At 39.6% G+C, this 8993-nt stretch overlaps 1 protein-coding gene across 4 annotated transcripts in view; it reads right to left on the reverse strand.

The window, feature by feature from the left end:
* The window catches only part of FOXP2 (forkhead box P2), a 555422-nt gene continuing 553023 nt past the window's right edge, over nucleotides 6595–8993 (reverse strand). For all 4 annotated transcript variants that reach the window (XM_021078421.1, XM_021078435.1, XM_021078434.1 and 1 more), the window contains one exon: nucleotides 6595–8993. This exon is cut by the window's right edge and continues 1644 nt beyond it. The gene's annotated coding sequence lies outside the window, so the exon portion shown is untranslated.

Below are 8993 nucleotides of genomic sequence, written 5' to 3' on the forward strand. Positions count from 1 at the left end.
ACCAAGAAAAAAATAATAGTATATAACACTTTGACATTCACTGTCTCCAAAAGGACACATCCGATGAGCTTAGATTTTTACTTTTTCCCAAATTCTTCCAAAGATAGTCAATTACTGGTCATGAAAATAAACACCAAGTTCTTAACCTTTACAGAGTTCTTAGGCTCCTGGAAATCACCCATCATTTTTGGAGCATGGAAATCTCACGTAGATTTACCTCATTTCCACCGCCAGACACTATGACTGCTTCTCTTGGTTGGCCTTCTTACATCATATTCTTCCCTTTTGAGTCAGAATAATGATGTACTACTAGGGCTTGAGCAGAGGCATTTTGGATTCTATGCGAAGCAGCCTGGCTAAAAGCCCAGGATACACCAGGGGCTGGCATGTGCGTGACTCACCAGTGATTAGTGATCCAGGTATGACTAGATTATGAGTTCAAAGGACAATTCTAAACCCCAAAAATCGTTCTTAGGGAAAGCAGAGTCAACACCCCATGAAGAGAGAAGCACGGTGGGAAAATTCTGAGCAAGGATTAAAACCACAAACGGAGCTAACTGCGCAGGTCAGGACAATCAGCTGGGGCAAAGCCGGGGGAACTTCAGAAACAAAAGCAGACCACCTGGAGGGGCGATTCTTAAGGAGAGTCCGCTCTCTGGGGAACTGGCTTGATGCAAAGCCAGAAGATTCAGGAAGTTTTCCTTATTTGTCTCCCATCCCCAACCTCATACACATCCCTGTGAAGATGAGGTCTGACCATGACAAAGCGCCCTGGGACTTCTCTGGCTGCTGGTACAAGGGGGTTAACCACTGATTGCTCTCAGTGGTATTTAGGATTGGACTCCCCCCGCCCCACCCCCGCAAAGAGCTCCTCCACCAGGAATCTCAGTTTCAGATAATGTCTCTCTTCTCCACTGTGCTCCTCTAATAGGATGTTCAAGTTGGAGTTTTCATCAAGAGACTGGTAAAAGATTATTTTGGGGTGACACCTACTGCCTCTTTGGGGTGAAGAGGTTGCTGACTTCTTCACTCAAGCCTGGTAGGGAGGCTTCAGAGAGACTATGCCAAGAACTGTTAAATATGTTCCCTGAAATTGGAAAACCAAAAGGTCTGGTGCCTGACTCACATTTGAGGAAGGTAATGCTAATTGCACTCAAGCCTGCCTACAGGTTGGGAGAGTCAGGAGCTGGAGAAGGGCTAATTGCTGGCAAAATTAGGATGATCCTGCCAACCAGTGTTTGATGGAGAAATGGATATGAAACTGTTTCCACAGACAGAATTTAGCCTACAGCCAAGGAACCCGCATGGAGTTTGGGGTTCTCCCTGACCATAGCAGTCAGAAGCTGGAAGGGCAGAGCACCCAAGCTGTGAAAAGCAGAAAACAATCACTGGCACACTCTTGTTTATTTTTTGAAAGGAAATGCAGAAGGGAGGTCTCCCCCCAAAAAGGGTCCCCCCAAAACAGTCAACTGTAAACATCAGCTAGGTCCAGAGTGAAGCCTCCAAGACAAGTAAGAACTGGAGCCTCAACTCTTCACCACCCCCCACCATCATTGCCAGCCACTCATCGCCCCACCCTTCATGATCCCAAAAGGATTACCTTTTGATTATATTCTTTGAGTTTTCCTTGTCAAACTTTCATTTCACAGGATTAGACACCCAAGTCAGAAATCTGGGAACCATCTCTAACTCCTTCCTCTTTCTCATCTTCCACATTCAACTCTATCAATCAAATGCATACATTTTACTTGAAAAATAAATTTCAACCTATTCCCTCATCTTCATCTCAAACTCTCCTGGTTGAGGTCTTCATCAACTTCATCTGGACTACTGCATGGTGCCTTAACTGGACCTGAATCTTTGATCTCAGCCTTTGCCCCCATTAAATATGCTTTGACTATAGCACTTGATACATAGTAAATGGTCAGTATGTGTAAACTATTATTCTAATTAGCTACTGCTATTCATCCTCCAATATTTGGCTCAGCTGTTATCTGCAAGGATACCAAACAAAGCCCACAATGATGCTTCTACCAATCCACTCTGTGCACACCTCCACATTGGTTGTAATATTTTTAATGTACTGATGTCCTTCACAAAGAACTCTAAATTCTTTAAGGGCACGGACTCTTCAGTTTTGTGACACTGGCTCCTAGTTGATTATGTGTCCCACAGTAGATGCTCAATGAAAGTTCCCTGGTCTGAATTAAATCACTCATGTTAAGAATAAAAGTAAAGTCACATTACCAATTTATTTCTCAAATGACGTATTCTGCATTTGCAGCTCCCAACGTTTAATTATCTATGCAGCTAAATGAGAAGCCACTTAGTAACATGTATAAGAGCACCTTGGGCACACTTGCTATTGCCCATTGTTTTGAATGTCAAAGCGTGTACGGCCTTTTACCTGCAGTTCAGGAACCTGAATAACTGGACTACAAAGCCCTCCAGCTTCTACAGACAGATTCAGAACCTATTCAGACCAACCTGGGATGACTTTTCCCTCCCGCTTTTATTTTCTGCTCCACTTCTCTATGTAGTTCTTTCTCTAGCACATTCAATGCAAGAAGCACAGCCAGTGACTATGACCCATAGCTTATAGCCCATTAGTGGTGAAGGCCTTTAAAAACCAAAATCTGTGATTCAGAGTCCTCTAGTCTCCTCATTCCAAGCCAGCTTCCCCCAATCAGAACAAAAGACTCATTATTTATTGAACTTGGATATTGATTAGCTTCTGAAAGCAGCCCCCATTTGCTAACACTTAGGTCATGATTACTAAATTCAGTCATTAAGTCAAAATTCTCAATCAGATGGTGCTGAGGTTGAAAGAGACCTTTAAGGACATTAGTGAAACACTCTGTTAATCTACATACGAGAAAACTGACATAAAGGGTGAAGGAATCTGCTCAAGGCAACCCTCTGAGTCAGTGAAAGAATCGCAGGTAGATGCCAAGTCTTCAGAGACCTAGTCCAGTGCCTTCCACATCCATACCCTAAGCTGGTTTCCTCATCACAGTGTCAGCTTTGATGCATTTGATTCAATTACACACCAATTTTAGAATAGAACATGTTAGGCTAAATGAGACCAATGCTTTTTTTGAACCCATTATGTTTCTTCAGAAAATGGCAATGGGAGAAATTATGTAGGGGTTTGTTACTTACCCTGTAGACCTGGGATGGCAACACTGAGAGCCAAGGTGAAATCAAACTCCTCATCTAGCATCTTTCAAGGAAACAAATCCTTGCTAATCTTTACCTTGACCCTGCCTAACTGAGCTGAAGAACCCATGTCTCAATGGAAGGATGATAAGAAGGTAGAATGTTCTACTCTCAGGGCCTACCAAGCACAGAGATCAATATTGAGGGCTTTATGTTCAAACGAAATTCACCAAATAGAATATTCTCATCATACTTTCCACTTAACCTGTTTTAGCACCAAAATTCCAGTATCCTACCTACCTATAACCCTCCCAGGTTTTGGCCCCTATTGTGAATATTTCTCATATCTCATTGCCATTGAGGGACCAAGCTAAGGATTGGCAAATCAGTGGACCTCACTTCCTACTCTTTTCCCTATTCTCATGGCAGAAGTCACAAGCAGATGATGGCGCATTTGCTTGTAGTAAAGATATGGCCTCACGATTCATCATCAGGTATTTACTGAAACTCTACTATGTTCCAGGCACTCCAGGTAGCCCATGAAATAACGAGAGTTGGCACATTACATAAAATGACTTCTCCATTTGAGGCCCAGAACCTGTAAACCACACCATCGCCCAGCGCCAGTCCCCTAGGCGTAAGGAGTAATAGACCCCAACTGGTTAGCTCCCATCAATACCCTGTATTTCCAATGGGCTGGACTAGGAAGCACAAAAATGGATGCTATTATAGCTGTCAAGAAAATTTTCAATTATTCAATACAGTCAGTGTTTTCCTAAAAGTCACAAGGTAAGTGGATGGTTTTTGTGGCTCCATGGAAAAGTAATGCTTATTGACATAAAATCCACCTTTTGAATTCAGTTACAGTGAGCAGTAAATACAAGTTTCTGCCTATTAGCCTCCTAATGGGCTTCAATACCATTGCTTACCAGAGTCCTGAGTTACAGAAAATGAATTCTCTTTTGCTCCAGCCATAATTTCTGAGTTTCTTGGCATATAAGAGAAAAAACTTTTTCCTGTTGATTTTGATTAAGTTCCTTGGAAATAAACCTGATATGTCATTTAACTTCTACTGAGGTGATTGAAGACTCTTTTTAGAAGCTTGATCTCAATGTGACTATCTCCCAATCAAATTTTATGTATCACATGTGCTCTTCAAGAGACCTAGTAATGTTTCTAAATGCTAGAAATAACAATAATAGTTCCAGAACATCCATCCCCCTTCAGAAACTAGTATAGTAATAATAACCTGCCCAAGACTGTTCCTTCAGCAGGGACAGCTACTGACATAAACATTATTCAATAATAACAGCTTTAAAACATATGCAGAAAAGAATATTAATAAAATATTTTCACTCTGGTGGAGACTACTATAAGGTTGTTTCTAAAATGCTTGGAAAAAAAGCTGAAATAAATACTGCCGATAACAAACATAACAGATTTTGCATCAGAATGAATGTTAAATCGACATTCAATAGGCAAACAGGGGAATATACATGAGAGCCAGGTCTCAGGGAGTAGAGGCGACCAAGACATGGGATTATTTCATGAGGCTCACACAGCAACTCATGGAAACCAGTTTGACCTGTAAAATTATTTTGGAATTTATTTCATTTTTCCGATGTGATTATTAACAAAGTTAATAAAAACTTTGAGCTAATCTCTACTCCCAAAGGGGCCAAAATTAAATAAATGCATGGCATTGGTAGCGAGCTTTTGACATTATTCTCAGACTTTTAACATCTAGGTCTAATATCCTCGAATGAAATGTTTCTATTGAGGGTCTATTGATGTGGTTTCTTGAGGGTTAGCTGTCCAGCCCTTCTTTCTCTGATGAAGGACACTGGGTAGAACACTTAAATGTTAGTGCAGAGTTCCGTTCCCAGGGCTCTTAGCTTGGTGCTCATCCAAATTTTCTTTCTTCTTTTTTTTTCCCCCTGAAAAACTCAATGTTGGGGGCTTGTAGAGGTTAGGTGAATATATGACCATAATAAGTCTCTATTAAAATATTATTTTTGGTTAACGAACCTAACTAGCAGCCATGAGGATGAAGGTTCGATCCCTGGCCTCACTCAGTGGATTAAGGATCTGACGTTGCCGTGAGCCGTCATGTAGGTCACAGACATGGCTCAGATCTGGCATTGCTGTGGCTGTGGCCTAGACCAAAAGCTACAGCTCCTATTTGACCCCTAGCCTGGGAACCTCCATATGCCACAGGTGCAGCCCTAAAAAGCAAATATATATATATGTATATATACACACACACATACACACACACACATATATATATATTAAGTTTTTTAATTTTCCTGAGACTTTCTTTCAGCATATTTGATTAAAGAAAACTGGTAACTTCTAACTAGTACATTTTTATAGTGTTATTTTAATATATTTAAAGGAGAGGGAAGCAGGAAGCCACGTTCCCTCCCACATGTCACATGCCCCACTGCTGGAGGGCTGGGGGGGGGCTGCCTCCAAAGGGAGCAAGAGAACGGTGGTTTAGGGGCTTTGCCTCACATCAGCCTCCTGAATGGCATTATAGGAACACGGAGGCTCCTCTGAAGAGTGTCCCCAGGACAGCAGCAAATTGCTTTTGAACACAAGGTGATCTGCAGATGACTCATATAACTCATCACGTTTCAAACTGGTGACCTCTCCAGTTTCATAATCATGACGTAGTGAGTTGAAAAAACACACATCATGTCTGGTCAGAACAGGAACATGTACAAAAAATTCATTTTTTTCTCTCCTTTCTGTTCGCCTCCCCTCCGAGTGTGACTGTTGACTGTCATCGTTTTGACCTCATTAAATGATGCATAAGGTAAAAATATACTCAACATATTCATTTTCCTTTTACTTCTGATTTCGACAGATTGAGGAATAGTTACTGAAGTTCAAGAAAAAGGCAAACTTTCCTGCTGCAGAGGCCCTAGCTTGCTGCTTTGGTCACTTAGATAGGGACTGATCCTTAGAGGCCCAAGAAGTGCTCTCTTAGAAAGCTATTGACACTCTCCCTGGCCATTTGCCTAAGCCACAGTGAGATACCATGGGTGTGACTGATATTTGGAAGCAAAAAAAGAAAGGATGAAATCATGAAATTAAAAAGAATACATTTATATGTTCCCCTCTCTTTCTTTTTTTTTAAAGTTCAGAATTTACGATGTCAAATTCTATTAGAATAAAAACAGGAAACCACGAGATGATTATGTGAGGAAGCCAATTTGAACCTAAAGAGAGATTTTCATGGAATATATTTCACAAACAGCCCCCTCTTTTATTGACTGAATTTGAGTATGGTTTGGTTTATGAATCCCCAATTCCTAAGGAAATGATTTAAACAAATCATGGGACATGTGTACACAAATTTATGACTTGGCTTTGGCAGGGAAGATGGTCTCTCTCCGAAAGAATAAAATCCTAGGGGTTATAAATGGGTCCAAAAGTATTAGATTTTTTATTTATACTTCAGAAATGTAATCAAGTGAATGAAATGGTTTCATATACATTTTTACATCCAACAGCAGTGACACACTGTTCATACATTAATTCTATAGGAAAATGTACATCCTTTTTTTTTTTTTTTTTTTTTTTTTTTTGCTAAGTAAGATCTGCCAAGCATCCATGGACAAAGAAAACCTCTCATTGCAACTTAAACTGGTGAAATAACAAGGGTGAGCCACGTTCCTTTGAATAGCTTTACGGCGTTAATAAAGCTATTGTCCAAATGCATGCTAATGTTGGCATGTGCAGTATGAAGTCTCACAAATTCCCCAAAATGTGAAAGCCCAATCTGAAAACTTTACAAAAGAATCTAATGGATTTTGTGACTGAGTCTGCCCAGGGATGTGAAAGTCCAGGATGGTTTATTTTAAGTGTACTTCTGTAGCTCTATTCCTAGCTGACTACTCTTCGATTCCCTAATCACAAAGAAATGCATTCTTATGAAGTTAAGCAGCTGTAGACACAGAATGCTGATGACATTTTCTCCATCTCTGAGTTATCTAAAGAAAACCCAGTTAGTGGTAATTCTGCCAAATACTTGTAACATTCACATGAAATTTTAATTGATTTTCAAACAGTACAACTGTGCCATGAATCCAACCACATAGAAATATAAGCCTTAAGCCCACTAGGTTTAAGCAATTGTGTCTTTGTAGACTAAAACTATGTAAAATAAAATCTGATAACTCCCTGGTGTTAGAGGTAGACAGTTTTCTTTCAAATCCTAGGTTTGGTCCTTTATTTTATTCAGCAGTGAAAGCCATGAATACAGAACGAATAACAGCTGTTACAATTCTCAACCATGACTTCTAACGTCAGAGAATTCAAAGTATGAACATAGTACACAGTAATGAAAAGTATCAAAAATTAGTTTACCTCAAAAAAGATAAATAAAACAGGTATATTCCACCAATACATAAACAGATGTTTGTGCTACAGTTAAAATTTGCTGTATACAAAAGATCATAGTCCCCATAATCAGCTTATGATAGAAGCAAGAATACATGAGCCATTTAAATCGTCAGACATTATGCTTTATAAGGTATGCACAGAAGTTCAAGCAATAAATACATACATTAGTTCAAAGCCTTACAATAGCTACGCAAAGCAGATGCAGAAAAGCAGATTTGCTATTACTAGCAAGCAATGATATAAGAGTAAAAATTCATGAAATGCATTAAAGCAACATTTTTCTTAGAAAAAGTCTGGTCATTTATGGGTCCACCAACATTTTTACATAATATGCACAATTATCAAAATACAGACCAAGCATTTCAGAAAACTCCAAAAAACCTAAAATCTATTTTCAAAGCAATTGCAGTTTTGGAGGTTTTTCTGGTATAATGTGCAAGCAGCTATTTTTTTAAAATTGTATTCATATAAAACCCATGCAAAACTCTACAGGTATATGCATTCTGTGGCTGAGACTTCCTTTCAAAAGTTTTGTAACTGAGGTATGCATACTTTAGCATCGTAGTCTTAGGCCACCCCTCCTGATGGTTCAGCTCTCACAGTTACTTTCAGTCCATCAAAGCCTTTTGAACATGCACCTGAAAGACCCATTTTCCCTTCAGATAATCCTTCCGGTAGGATCCTAGATGACTGAAAACCATCCTTCACCATCCCAATCTTTCTTTTTTGATACCATATTGTCAACTTCCCATTCATTGATCATGACCCAAAGACAAACATAATGAAAAGTAGCAGTTACTGTGACGTTCTCACGTTTCATGCAATCTGCCATAATTGTTCTAATTTTTTTCTTTTTTTTTTTCTTTTTTTTTCTTTTTTTTTTGCAGAGGTAGAAGCTTTCAGAAAGCCTTTTGGGTAAGTGGGAAAACCCTTTTGAAAGCCGTTATGTCCTTTTATTTGGTGTGATAGATGACTGGGTATCTCTCTAACTCTATTTGCTGACTTCAGCAAAGAATAAATGAGGAGCTTAGTTTGCAAGAACCAGCTCCATCACATGGAACTGGTACGTATGTTAAGCTCTAGCAGCCACCTTCTGTCAAAACTGTTTGTAAAGCAATAACCATAATCAGGTTATGAGGTCCCTTGGTTGGGGGAAAAGTATTATCAAGACTTGGCACAGCACATGAAAAGCAACACGGAAAGTTTCTAGGCTTTAAGCAAACATCTGACTATGCTATTTTCCACTACACCATTAACGCATTATCCTAGTTTTGGGGTTTGGAGTTGTCGAGAAAACCAGCGTTCCAACAATTTGGCCTGTGCAAGTCTTTGAAAGGGAGTGTATTGTTAGTGTTAATATCCCGTATCAGCAGAGGCAGAATTATATGTAACTTTGGTTTGACTGAAAATAAATACCATGG

Source organism: Sus scrofa, chromosome 18 (assembly GCF_000003025.6).
Source record: "Sus scrofa isolate TJ Tabasco breed Duroc chromosome 18, Sscrofa11.1, whole genome shotgun sequence".
In the NCBI taxonomy this organism is placed as follows: domain Eukaryota; kingdom Metazoa; phylum Chordata; class Mammalia; order Artiodactyla; family Suidae; genus Sus; species Sus scrofa.